General features: G+C 42.0%; 1 protein-coding gene and 1 long non-coding RNA gene across 2 annotated transcripts in view; one reads left to right on the top strand and one right to left on the bottom strand.

The window, feature by feature from the left end:
* LOC144503727 (uncharacterized) overlaps positions 1 to 8125 on the bottom strand; it is a 43054-nt gene extending 34929 nt beyond the window's left edge. Inside the window, exon 1 of the long non-coding RNA XR_013499553.1 lies at positions 7928 to 8125. This is a non-coding gene — a long non-coding RNA (uncharacterized LOC144503727). The remainder of the gene's footprint in view (positions 1 to 7927) is intronic.
* The window catches only part of LOC144503721 (titin-like), a 350880-nt gene continuing 345907 nt past the window's right edge, over positions 7989 to 12961 (top strand). Inside the window, exon 1 of the mRNA XM_078228491.1 lies at positions 7989 to 8152. The gene's annotated coding sequence lies outside the window, so the exon portion shown is untranslated. The remainder of the gene's footprint in view (positions 8153 to 12961) is intronic.

Here is a 12961-nt window from a genome sequence, read left to right as displayed (position 1 = left end):
GGGGAGATGACCAGGAAAACCTTGGCAGCTTCCCAGGAATTTCAGGAAGGGGGACCCTCCTATTCAGGCACTCTTTGGCTACGGAGGCACTCTCCTTTGGCAATGGCCACCCCAGCGGCAACAGGGCTGTCTGCTGTAACCATTGTAATATAAGTGTGCCACAGCATAGCAAGGGTTATGTGGGACTGAAGAACAGTACGGCCCACAGTATGATGTAGAGATACATGATCATAGACAGGAGTCGGAGTTGTATAGAGCCACTTGAGCAGGAGTCAACATGGAGTTAGCTCTTAGTTCAGGCCACACCTTAGAGATATATGCTGTTCGGTGTTACCAATAAAATTCCTACTGTCAACCTTACAAGCCTCTGAACCTCTTCGAGACTTACTGAACAAACACTTACAACATGGTCCAAAAACAGAAAATGCTGGAAAATCTCAGCAGGTCTGATAACATCTATGAAGAGAGAACAGAGCTAACATTTGAAGTCTGGATGTCTCTTCATCAAAGCTGGCTCCAGTTCTGAGTTATCCAGACTTGAAACATTTGCCGGAATTTTACCACCTCGCCCGCCTGAGGCTCGTAAGATCCTGCCCGAGGCCAACGGAGAGTGCCAGTAAAAATCCGGCGATTATCTCTATACTCTCTCCACAGGTGCTTTCAGAACTGCTGAGATTTTCCAGCATTTTCTATTTTTTGTTTCAGATTCCAGCATTTGCAGTAATTTGCAGTTAACAAAGGAACCCAGAACCAAAGAAGCTGGGAAGGACCTTGGAATCTGAAAGAATGAAAGCAACAGCATCTTAACTTGACTGAAGTGCACCTGGACTGAAGACACAGCTGGAGGTCACCAGAAAGGTCCATTGCAGACATGGAGGCTGAAGAGGAGAAGAAAAATCAATTATACAGCTGAAGGACTCCACCAGAGTATGTAGAGGTTCATTGTGAATCCCCAGCGATTGCAGAGTCAAGGGTGAACAAAAATTCAGTTCTAAGCATGAACTAGCCTGTAAAAGTGCTCAGGCTATGAGTCAGTCGGAACAGTCCATCTTGCTAATCACTATGCAGCCTGCGTTCAGGGTCAGCGCTATACCATGTGGCAGCCGAGCTCATCTGAAAGCAAAGTATTAAGAACTCAGCCAAAGCCCAGGAATCGCTTTTTAATTGCCCTAACATAGTCCAATAATGTTCTAAAGGGACCAATTCGTTGATTAAACAATTTGCTGCAAGAAATTGATCCCTTTGATAGGTTGTGGGAGCCCATCAAAACCCAACAAGCACGGCAAGAAACATTGAAAAAATGGTTAGTGCCTCATCATGAAATGAAACATTTAAAGCTTCATTTCTCTGAGCTGAAAATCAATCCTAACAGATCAATTTGGGAAGGGCCAGACCAGGCGCAGAACTGGGGGCTTTGGCAAAAAAGATTTTCAAGATACATGTAGGCAGCAGGATTCGATAAAAATACAGAGGCTGAACAAGTGAATAGACTACTGTAGTCAGTGGGTTTGATAGCCAATGACATTGTGAGGCAAAGAATAAATGAATCTTCAGATATGTTTGAAAATGTTCTGAAATCCTTCAATACCTTTTTTAATTTAAAAAGTAATATCATTTCAGAGCAAGAAAAGTTCAGAAAGCGAGTTGAACAACCTGAAGAACCCATTAACTCTTCCATAAGCAAATTATGCATATTGGCTGAAGGCTGTGACTCTGGCAGCCTTCAGTCAGAGCTCATATAAGAGCGAATAGTCATCAGAGTGGCAGATAAAGACCTTTCAGACATACTACAGGCAAAAGATGATCTGACTCTAGGAAGGGAAATCCAAACAATTGGGTTGTCTGAAATTCACCAACAACAACAGTTCATTTCATGTGGTGAGGTTAAACCATGATGTAAAGCAACCTCACCTGGCCCACTCATTAAGCAACTGAGGTGCAGGGGGACTCCAGGTCAAAGAAGATATATCCATCAGATCACATAAAGCATATTAACGCCGTGAAGCCGAAAGACCTCAGGCAAGAGCCATATTTAGCAATCTCTTTATAGTGTTTCAACTACAACCATTGGGACACTTTGGAAAACTGTGCAAGTCTAAGGCATCGGTGGGGTTTTTCTGGCCTCGTCAGCAGCAAGCATCATTGCGGACAGGACTGGAAAATTTGTTGGGCAACTGGCTACTCTCTAAATTTTCCCATCCTGCCTGTGACAATGTCTGCTGCTGGTGGCGCTGGAAAATCCCAAAACAGTCTAGAAGACTGAGATATCAAACCAGGAAGAAGTCCTTCTTGGGTGAGATCAAGGATCCTGGATTCTCCTTTTGCAATACTGACATCTCTGTAAACGGTCACCTCACCTGTTTCAAATTAGACCCAGGAGCCCATATTATGATCCTCTTGGATGAGGACCCATATCTGAAAGACCTACCAATGACAGACACACCACTTAATAACCCTGGAGGAATCCAACTTACGGTCATAGGTATGATCCTTGAACCACTCCGGTGTGGTGGCAAGCAAGTTTTTGAAGTTCTGTACACCATCTGAAACCAATCTGTTTCTCTCTTAAGTAAAGATAACTGTGTTTCCCATTACTGCCTCAAAATGGCAGACAATGTCAAAATAATCTCTGTTGTCAACTACATGGAACTGCAAATTCCTGGGAGGTCCACCAGTAAAGAGACTCTCAGCTGGGAGTTCAGCTCTGAATTGTCTTCGTTCTTGCAGGGTTGGTTTGTCCAACTCTCTTGCAGGTAGAAGTTCAACTTTGGTCAGACCAGCCAAATCTTTAGATAAGTACCATCGTACTTTGAGCAGAAGACACACATAAGAAGGACCAGCAACAGAACAATGAGCCCAAACCTCAGGCTCCAACGGTTGCTGTTACACAACCTGGTAATACCATGACAATGAAACTGCAATTTCTAGCAGAAGCGCATGTCAGCAATGTAGTGCTGGAGCAGGAGTACAGCAACTATCAACTCACCAGAGAGGTACAAGGGCACAAAAAGGAATGTAGTGTGACAATGGAAGCCAAACTGCAGGTTGAAATCTTCGATGAGGAACATTCAAACAGAATGGAGATATATCTTCGACTCCCAGAAAGATCCTGGCGGGCCCCACAGAAAAAGAAAACCTGAATCCACCCGACGAATGAACGAAGTGAACACCCACTCCAGAAGGAACGCCTCAAGCCTATGGTATCCGAACAAAGCAGATGGGTTGTCAATAGGGAAAAGTTCAACTCCAAGGGGTGCAAAAAGTGAATCAGGCGGAGACAATTAAGTGCCAAAAACACAATATTAGAAGTGCGATCTTACCTGGTATTCACGCCACGCTCTCGCTGCAGCAAAGTCATCGAATTTGGTAGTCAGTCAAATCTCCATTCACTGCGGCGGGATGGGAAAATCCCGCCAATGTGAACGTTGTTAAGATTCCGGCCTACAATTTCAACTCCAAGCCAACAAAACTTGCCCAAAGCAACTGGGCCTAGCACTCCTTCAAACTTGACCAGAATATGTTGGGTGAAGAGTTGGGGGCAGTGTGGTGTAAGGATGTTCAGCATACCGAAGGTTAATGTGGAACTGGAGAACAATATAGAGAGACACGTGACAGTGGACAGGAAACAGAGGGCTGGAACTTCCAATTGATGTCAAAAAGCGATGGCCCGCTGGAATGACGAGACTTTTTTCCTCCGCAATTACCTGCTCTTGAAAACTTCACTGAAATGTCCAATGGCCGAAGCTGCTTGGAGCCTTCAGAGCTCAATGCAGTAACGCAGCATTAGATTCAGGAAGGTCACGCCTCTATTTTTACTGCACTTGCTGCTATAAAGCAGTAAGTTTATAGGGCCCAGTGAAATTGACAGGTCAGGGAGAAGGTAAGTGTCCAAGTTAAGTGGATGGGATTTGGGTGGTCGGGAAGTTTGGAGGTCAGGGGGGTTTGGAGAGGGTGGAGGTCAGGATGCCAGGGGAGGTCGGAGAGGTAGGAGGACTCAGATGTTGGGGCCTCAGGAAGTGAGTGAAAACCCTTGGGGATATGGGGAATACCATGGGAAGGGCTGGTTAGTTGGGGAGTGGGAGTGTTCCATGCAGGGATCTATCTGGGTATTTAAAATAGTTATGCAGAAGTTAGGAGGTATTATTTCTTCCAATTTTTCTTGAGTAGCTATTAGCGTAACCTTGGCAGAACATTCTGAAATTAACTACTTAAATCGCTTTGCAGCGCAATTACCCAGGGGGAAGTTCACATTTCTGGACAATTATCGAAACTGGGAACTTCTGAGAGGATTCCCCAGCGCATTTTTGGAGTACCCCCAAATATAACACTGGGAAGCCAGAAAGGCCAAAATTGTATGAAGTGACTCGAGTAGGAGTCAACATGGAGTGAGCTCCTATTTTGACCTATACTTTTTATATTGGTATATAGCTATCTGTTATCAGTGAACACTACTGTTCAACCTTACAAGCCTCTGAACCTCTTTGTGAGACCCGCTGAACAAATCCTTACAACATACAAAACTGGCCAATATCACCCCCAGACCAACAGAACTGGTTGTGAGAACACATGTCCATCATTGTTCCCTCCTTCTCCAAGTGCAGCCCCAGTGGTGGCTGCTACTCCTGGATACTGCTGAGCTGCTGACCTCATGATGAGCTGGCAGCTCTTGGAGGTGAGCAGCTGTGCCACTAACAAGGTATGGCTGTGGGTCCTGCTGACCATCAATGTGGGGTCACCCTTCCCCACTTTCAGATCAGTCACATGATCCCCACCATCAGATCTAAATTCAGCCCGCATGTGTTTGAGGAAGAACCAGATTTGTCACTATGCCATCAGTCAGTAGGACAATCCATATACAGGATACTTGCAGTTGTAAAAGTCCATACCTATAATAAGGGGAATAAAGGGCATTCAATTATTAATTTGCAAGTGTAAAGGTAAATGATATATTTTCAATAACTTGTCCTTCAAGTGGAGAGGTGTAATTAACAATAAGGCAATGGGAACATGCTTTTGGACTAAATGTTAAATAAAATTATTTATTGTTCTTTGACATTACCATATTATACATCTTTGCCAACAAATATTTAAGTAATTTAATTATTAATTAATAATTAATTACAACTGCAATCTGCTGAAAAGGTATCAGAGTTGGTAAAAGAAACTTGCTTCTATTTGTTAGTGTCTCCAAACATTTTCTTGTTCTTCAAGTTTCCTGTGAAGCCAAACAGGTCATAGAATCATAGAAACCCTACAGTCCAGAAAGAGGCCATTTGGCCCATCGAGTCTGCACCGACCACAGTCCCACCCAGGCCCTACCCCTTATCCCTACTTATTTACCCGCTAATCCCTCTAACCTACGCATCTCAGGACATTAAGGGGCAATTTTAGCATGGCCAATCAACCTAACCTGCACATCTTTGGACTGTGCGAGGTTATTATAGGTGCTAGGGAATGTATTATTCAATCTGAAAGATTTTTTAATGGCCTGAATTTTCCAATTACCTGAATTTATTTGACTATAAATTATATTAATATTTTGTTATAATTCATTACCATTTATGGTACCTTATGTTGTGCTGTCAAAATGTAATAAATAATGAGTAAATAATTGTTAAAATTGGCTTTGTTCTTTGATCTGGTATTCACAATACAATTTCATAGCTTCCACTGTTGGGAACTGAAACATGTCCACCATTCTCAAGAAAATAATCGCAAAAATTAAAACTGATGCCAATTGAATATACCGAATGTTTAGTTTTATTCATTTCTAATTTCAGTTCATCAATTTAGTTAAAAATTTCATGGCTTACAAGTTTCTGAAGTGGATACTAAATATGGATAAGTCAGAAAATTAAAAAATCTGGGGTACAAAAAGTTGAATCCCACTTCCTTGATGACATCTGCATGTGGTGGATAGGAAAGAAGCAGTTCCAACAGGGGCAAGGGGAGGGATATCCATTTTGGGGCAGGAAGCCAGCAATAGACTTTACTGTCATGCCTTGCCCTATTTCTGCTACTGTTCCACCCGATGTTAGGTAGAGTATTCCAGCTCCCCTTGCTTCAAAACCACTTAGTTTTAACTGGATTCTTAATTATGAAGAAAAGTATATTACTCCATTCTTTGTTCAACCGATGTTTAAATAAATGCCAGTATGAAAAGGAAGTTTGAACCCAAGGAGTTATGTACAATCTGCAATTTTAGATCTTGTGCAACAGTTTATTTACATCAATGGCCTGTTTTAGAATTTCTTTTTATGTTCCTTGTATCTGAGTGTTCTGAAATTCAATACTGAGTTAACGCTAATGATGGGTCAACAGACTCCTAAATTTAATCAAGTCATTGCAGCTGTTTTAAATGTCAAATAAGCACGCACAGATTGACAGGAGCATTTGGGATGATAGTTCATTGCAGGATTTACTGTTTGCATAGAAGCGTTATAAACTTATTTGAATGAGCAAAACAGTTATCGTAATATGCAAATTTCTCAAGGTAATGGAAAGTAACAAGTTATAACTTCAGTCAGGTGCAAACACACCTTGTGTCCATGCCCATAACTCTTCCCTTGTTTTATTAAGCAATGTCTAGATTTCTAAATTTTAATTCTTGTTTTCAAATTCTTGTATGACCTCATCCTTCCCCATCTCTGTAATCTCCTTATGCCCAAAACCTACCAATGTATCTGCACTCATTTAATTCTGATCACCTCAGTATTCCTAATTTTATTCACTTCACCATTGGCGCCTGTGCCTTCAGTTGCTTAGGCCCTAAACCCTGGAATACTCTCCTAACACCTCTCCAGCTCTCTACTTTACTTTCCTCCTTGAAGAGACTCCTTGAAACCTACCTCTTCAAAAAAAACCTTTTGGTCATCTGATCTAATATCTCCTAATGTGGCCCAGCGTCATATTTTATTTGAGAAATACTCCAGGATGTCTTATTATGTTAAAGGTGCTATATAAATATACATTATGGTTGTTGTACTATTGAGCTCAGTGTGATATGCAGTTGGCAGGTAATTTAGGCATGCTGTTGAAACTGTTCAGAATCACTAGGCTGATTCCTGGGATGAAAGATTTGTCTTCTGAGGAAAGGTTGGACCTATATTCATTGCAGTTCAGAAGAATGAGATGTGAACTTGGGAGACCTCGTCCCGTCCAAGAGGTCCCCATGCAAGGACAGCGCAGGGGTTGCCTGGGAAGTTTAAACTTCTGATGGACAATTGCTTTGTACTGAGATCCATCCGATACTGCGATTTCAATCAGAGAATAGTTAATGAGAAAAAGTCAGAAGGAGTTAAACAATTTTGCTTCCTTGATAACTATGGTATTAATCCCCCTGACCCGCCCCCTCCCCCACTGGACCCCCAATCGCCCCGACCACCTGGCATCTGCCCCGCCCCCCACCCCCCACCTCCACACATGCACACCCACCCAAAACCTCTGAATACCCGCCTCATTCCTCGACTACCCCAATCCCCTGAATATGCCCCCCAAGTCCCAATTATACCCTAAATCCCCTACCTACACCCCTAACCTCCATGACTATCTCCCACCCACTGGCTACCCTCCTGACAACCCTGACTATCCCTCTGCTAGCCTCCCACACCCCTGACTACAACCCTCACTTCTTGCCTATACCCCAACCTGCCTGACAATAGTCCTGACCCTCTGACTAAGGCCCTGATATCCAACTATCACCCACCCCACTAGCTAAACCCCTGACCCCCATCTACTCACCCCCAACTATCCTCTACATCCTAGTGACCCTCTTGACATCCTCACTCATGGTTTCCATCCTGAACTCCCTTCCTGTCCACCCAAAACCCAAACCACCTAAATCCCCTCCCCCTGACCACCCAACCCACCCTCCTCACCCTCCTCTCACCAACCACCCTAACCCCTACCCACATACCTTACAACTTACCTTCTCCCAGCTTCTCAAGGTGGCTGGGACCCATAAATGTGCCTGGTTTACAGCAGCTGGTGTGTACAAAGTGGGTATGGTTTCACTACCCCCGACGCTGCTGCCTGCACTGACGCCTCCAGGAGCTGCTTTACATTTCTCACTAGGCCTGGGACGAAAGATCAGGTGGAAAATGTGCAGCTCCTGACTTGGTTATCTGAAAAGGAGTGTAGTGGCAATCCAATGGTGAGTGCCAGTCCGATGAGGTTCTGGCCTATAAGTTTCGGAGGTGGCTTGGCAGGGCAGATGCTGAGAGGTGGATTCCCCTTGTGACTGAGTCGAGATCTATGGGGGCACTGTTTAAAAATAATGGGTCACCCATTTAAATTAGAGATGCGGATGAATTTCTCCCTTCAGAGGGTTATTAATCTTTGGAACTTTCTTCCCCAGAAAGCAGTGATCTGCGGGTCATTGAATATATTCAAGGCTAAGTTAGGAAAATGGAGTTAAGGCTACAGTCAATCAGCCATGATCTTACTGAATGGTGAAACAGACTCAAAGGGTCACATGGCCTCCTCCTGCTCTTATTTCTAATGGTCTTATGATGTTGCACTGACGCATACCAATCTGAGATCATCTGTTTTTAAAAAAAGATTTGTTCTGAAGATGTGGGTGATGTTGGCAACGTCACATTTAATCATTCATCCTTGGTTGCCCTGAGTAGGACCTGTCTTTGAACCACTGCAGTTTATGTGACGGTGGTCACATGGTGGTATTAGGTAAAGAATTTGAAGATAATGATCCAACAACAGTGCCCAAGTCAGGATGACATGTGATTCAAAGTTGAAGGTGTTCCCATGACATTGTTACTGTGATTCTACCTGGGTCGTCCAGGAAGAATCCCCTGTGAAGGGGATTGTCACAGTATAGGTACAACTTTATTTTCTACCAGCAAAATCTCACTTCATTTTAAATTAGACATTAACTAATGCATGTCAAAAGTGCATCAAATCTCTTCCATTAAAATAATTTAATACTGTTCAACTTATCATCACAAGCTGTGATTTTACATTATCCAAGAGATATTTTATTATTGCAATAACTTGAAACTGTTATTCAGTTTCTCAATTTTCTACATGACTTCCTTGTATAACTTTGAGTTTCTTTTGAAATAATTGGACTAGATTTCCCTCCTGTTGGCAGGATAGCAACAAAACAGGACAAATGCCTGACCACATCAGTCCATTACTAACCTGGCACAATTCCTTCTCAACACCCTCAATTGGTATACAAGGCAGAAGTGGAGCAGTAATACTGCTTGTGGCTTACCCTCTCTGGGAGAGATGGAAATTGATAGCTGTAGTGTTCAGATTACTGCAGCTACCTCAAAACCCACAAATCTATCTGGACAGCAGTACTCAAACAATATGAAATTACAGTAGTCTGAAGCATCGGTAGCACAGTGGTTAGCACTACTACTTCACAGCTCCAGGGACCTGGGTTCGAATCCCGGCATGGGTCACTGTCTGTGCGGAGTTTGCACATTCTCCCTGTGTCTGCATGGGTTTGCTCCGGTTTCCTCCCACAGTCCAAAGATGTGCGGGCTAGGTTGATTGGCCATTCTAAATTGCCCCTTAGTGTCCCGGGATGCATAGGTTAGTGGGTAAATATGTAGGGATATGGGGATAGGGCCTGAGTGGGATTGTGGTTGGTGCAGACTCGATCGGCCGAATGGCCTCTTTCTGCACTGTAGGATTCTATGATTCTATGATCTTAACAACTGGAAGAAGTTCTAGATTTTCCAGGCATCCATGGAGGTCCTTTTTAGTAAGTGAGGACAAAAAGAGCAGCAGTGTTGGGTGTAATATTCAAATATACAATTGTTTTGTGTTTGATTATGTGAATCTGTTTACTATTGATGCTCACTGTGCTTGATTAATTAACCCTGGGTATGTACTCCGAGAAAAGTAAAAAAAAAACTGTAGAAATTGCTGGAAGAAAGAACAGTAAGCATGGAGTAGACATTTTAAAGTACTATGAATAAAATTTGTTTTACATAACAGAACTAGTTTCATCTCTGCATAGCTTCAAAGTAGAAAATATACAGTACTGGGCACTTAGAGAGGAGGGTGGTTCAGATTATATGGAAGTACGTGATAGAGGTGAATGCTAGTTCTACCATTTTAAGACTGGCACACAATGCAAAAGAGATTACCTGTCCTCACACAGGTAATAAAAGTAAGTCTGAACACTGGTAACCTTACACATCTATATTGGTACTTTCTCCATTCATCCCCAAAAATATCAATGTGCTAGGGAAACTTGGCAATACAACAAGAACATTTCTAAAAACACTCCCAACACCATCTTAAATAACACCTACTCTATCAACTCATATAAGAGCTATAACTTAGTATAATGGGTTAATATTAAATATGTAAGTAGACAGTCTACATCATCAGTAATGTAAGATCACATGACAATATGTCAAACCTCATGTTAAGCCTTGTATTGTATACAGTTAGAATGTTCAATAAAAGGTAAGGTTTACTAACAGCCTAGCCTCCTGTACTCTCAGTCAATCCAGACCAAGTGTAGCTTTATCTAAGATCCACAACAATGATAACAGATCACAGCAGAAAACATGATGGAAAAAAACACCAAGTAAATGGCCCAGTAACTGGTAGAAGCACTAAAAGAAATGACTGTGGGATGAGGACAGCCTGGGAAAACGCCAACAAAAACCAAAGGAAGGTTAGAATGAAGAAAAGCCATGGAAAAAAATCTTATTTTTACCAGAGGGCTTCAGAGCCTGGATCAGGCTGTGAAATGGAAGAATTGGCATAGTAGGCTTACCAGGCATAAAACCGTTTTGAGACTAGAAGAAGAGAATGGCAGGAACAAGTCAGAAACCTTCTCTACACCATAGGCAGTGATGCAGATGACATAATGTGCAGGCAGGGCATAAACAAAGAGAGAGCAACATACAAAGAAGCAATAAAAGGCTTCAACACATTTTGCAACCTTAGAAGGAACACCATTATGGAAAGGGTGAACTTCAATAAATATACCCAATGACTGGCAAAGAGCATTGGTTCCTTCTTTAATGATTTGTATCACCTAGCTGAGAATTACGAATATGGACGCCTGAAAGAAATTAATTTGGTATCACATTGTTGCAGGAGTCTTAAAGGATTATCAGATTTTCGGCACTCAAGGGAGGATATGATGCTATCAAAGGCCATGCCATTAACAAGACATGGAGAAGTGAGAAAGCAAAATTGTGTATTTATTCAAGGTGACAGGGAGATCAAATGGAAAAAAAATGATTGACACAATGCAGGACACAAAAATAGTAGTATCCCTGTCCAAAACAGGGCAGGTACAAAGAGGGCAGTAACCACCATTATTCCCTGTTCTCACTGTGGTTGGAAAAGGCTGCACCGATGTGAAGAATGCCTCATCAAAATGTAGGGTGCCATTTCTCTATGAGGAGAGGACATTTTAAATCTGTATACCCCCAGCAAAAAGCTCCTAAAACTGGAAGAAAAGGAGAAACCAATAAAATCATTGAGTATTCAGGAAATTGAAGATGAAAGAGACAATGAAGTGCCATTCATGGGACAAACTATAGGATTTAATGGGAACTATTGGATTGCAGATATCCGGTCAACAGACATAAAACATACTTCAAATTAGACACTGGAACAGGAGTTTCAGTTCTTTCAGACACAGAACAGTGGCGAAAGCTAAAATCCCTTCTGTCATCGAACATATGACTCCATGGTCCAGGAGGCATTCAACAGAAGCTTAAGGGGTAGTTGACTGCTAAACTTTAGTATAAAGAAAGAGAAATGACAGAAAACCTGGTATATGATCCAAAGAGTGTTTGCTGTTAAGCTGATGAAAAGCTTGCAAGGATCTGCAATTCATCTATAATGTTGAGGAAGCCAAAAAAAAGATAATTCAGGACAGAATTTCCAAAATTATTCAAATGTCTTGGGAAAACTGAAACAAGTGTACAAAAGACCAGAACTTAATAGAGCTATGTGAAAACTGACAGAACATAGGCAGAAGAAAAGCAGGTGAAGGAATTACAAGCTCATTACCTGGAAGAGCAGCTTGCATCAAGCAAGAAACAAATGGACAGACTTAAGCAAGATAAACAACAAGCAATGGCAGATGCATTGTTAAGAAATCTGTTGAAAATCCTGAACAAGAGGACATAAATTTATGATATATTGTCCTGTATATCATTGACCACAAGATTTCTACCGTCACAAACACGGGGGTGAAATGAAATTCAAAAGGTGCCAAAGCAGGTGCTGAAAATAAGGAAGACTGAGAAAATGTATGGCAAGAATAATTCTTGATAATCTCACCCTAAAGCAATACTTCAAGCAATGAAGATATTTTGGTGCTGTAGATGATCTGCTGATTTATGATCAGAGATTGGCCATAACAAGAGTCTTCAGACTCAAGATCCTTCAGAGAATACACCTGGGATACCTAAGCATGCAATTCTGTGTGGTGGCCAAGGGTCTCAGAATCAGTAGAGGAAACAATTTTGAGCTGATTCACCTGTGGAATCCATTGCCAGGAGCAAAGAGAACTGCTAATGGTATCTTTAATGCCAATCACGCCAAGGAGACATCTCAGAATGAATCTTTTTAAGCTCAAGGAGAAGACATTCCTCATAGTTGTTGACTATTAGTCCAGGTAGATTGAGGTTAAGTATCTTCATGGTCCAACCTCAGAAGCAGTCATTAAATCACTAAAATAATTTTTTGCTGCACATCGCATTCCAGATCTTGTCATTTCAGGAAATGGCCCATATTTTGCACACAAATGTTTTAAACAGTTTAGAGAAGACTATGGATCTGTCCACATGACTAACTCATCCAGACATCCACAAGCTAATGTAAAGGCTGGAAGAGGAGTAAGAACAGTGAAGGTTTTGTTGGAGAAAAATGACAACATCAATTTAGCAACGCTAATTTCAAACAACCCCTAAATGACTCTGTCAGGTAGGAAGGCAACTACAAAATCAACTTC

The sequence above is a fragment of the Mustelus asterias genome, chromosome 14 (assembly GCF_964213995.1).
Source record: "Mustelus asterias chromosome 14, sMusAst1.hap1.1, whole genome shotgun sequence".
In the NCBI taxonomy this organism is placed as follows: Eukaryota; Metazoa; Chordata; class Chondrichthyes; order Carcharhiniformes; family Triakidae; genus Mustelus; species Mustelus asterias.
This window is presented reverse-complemented; position numbering and strand designations above follow the sequence as displayed.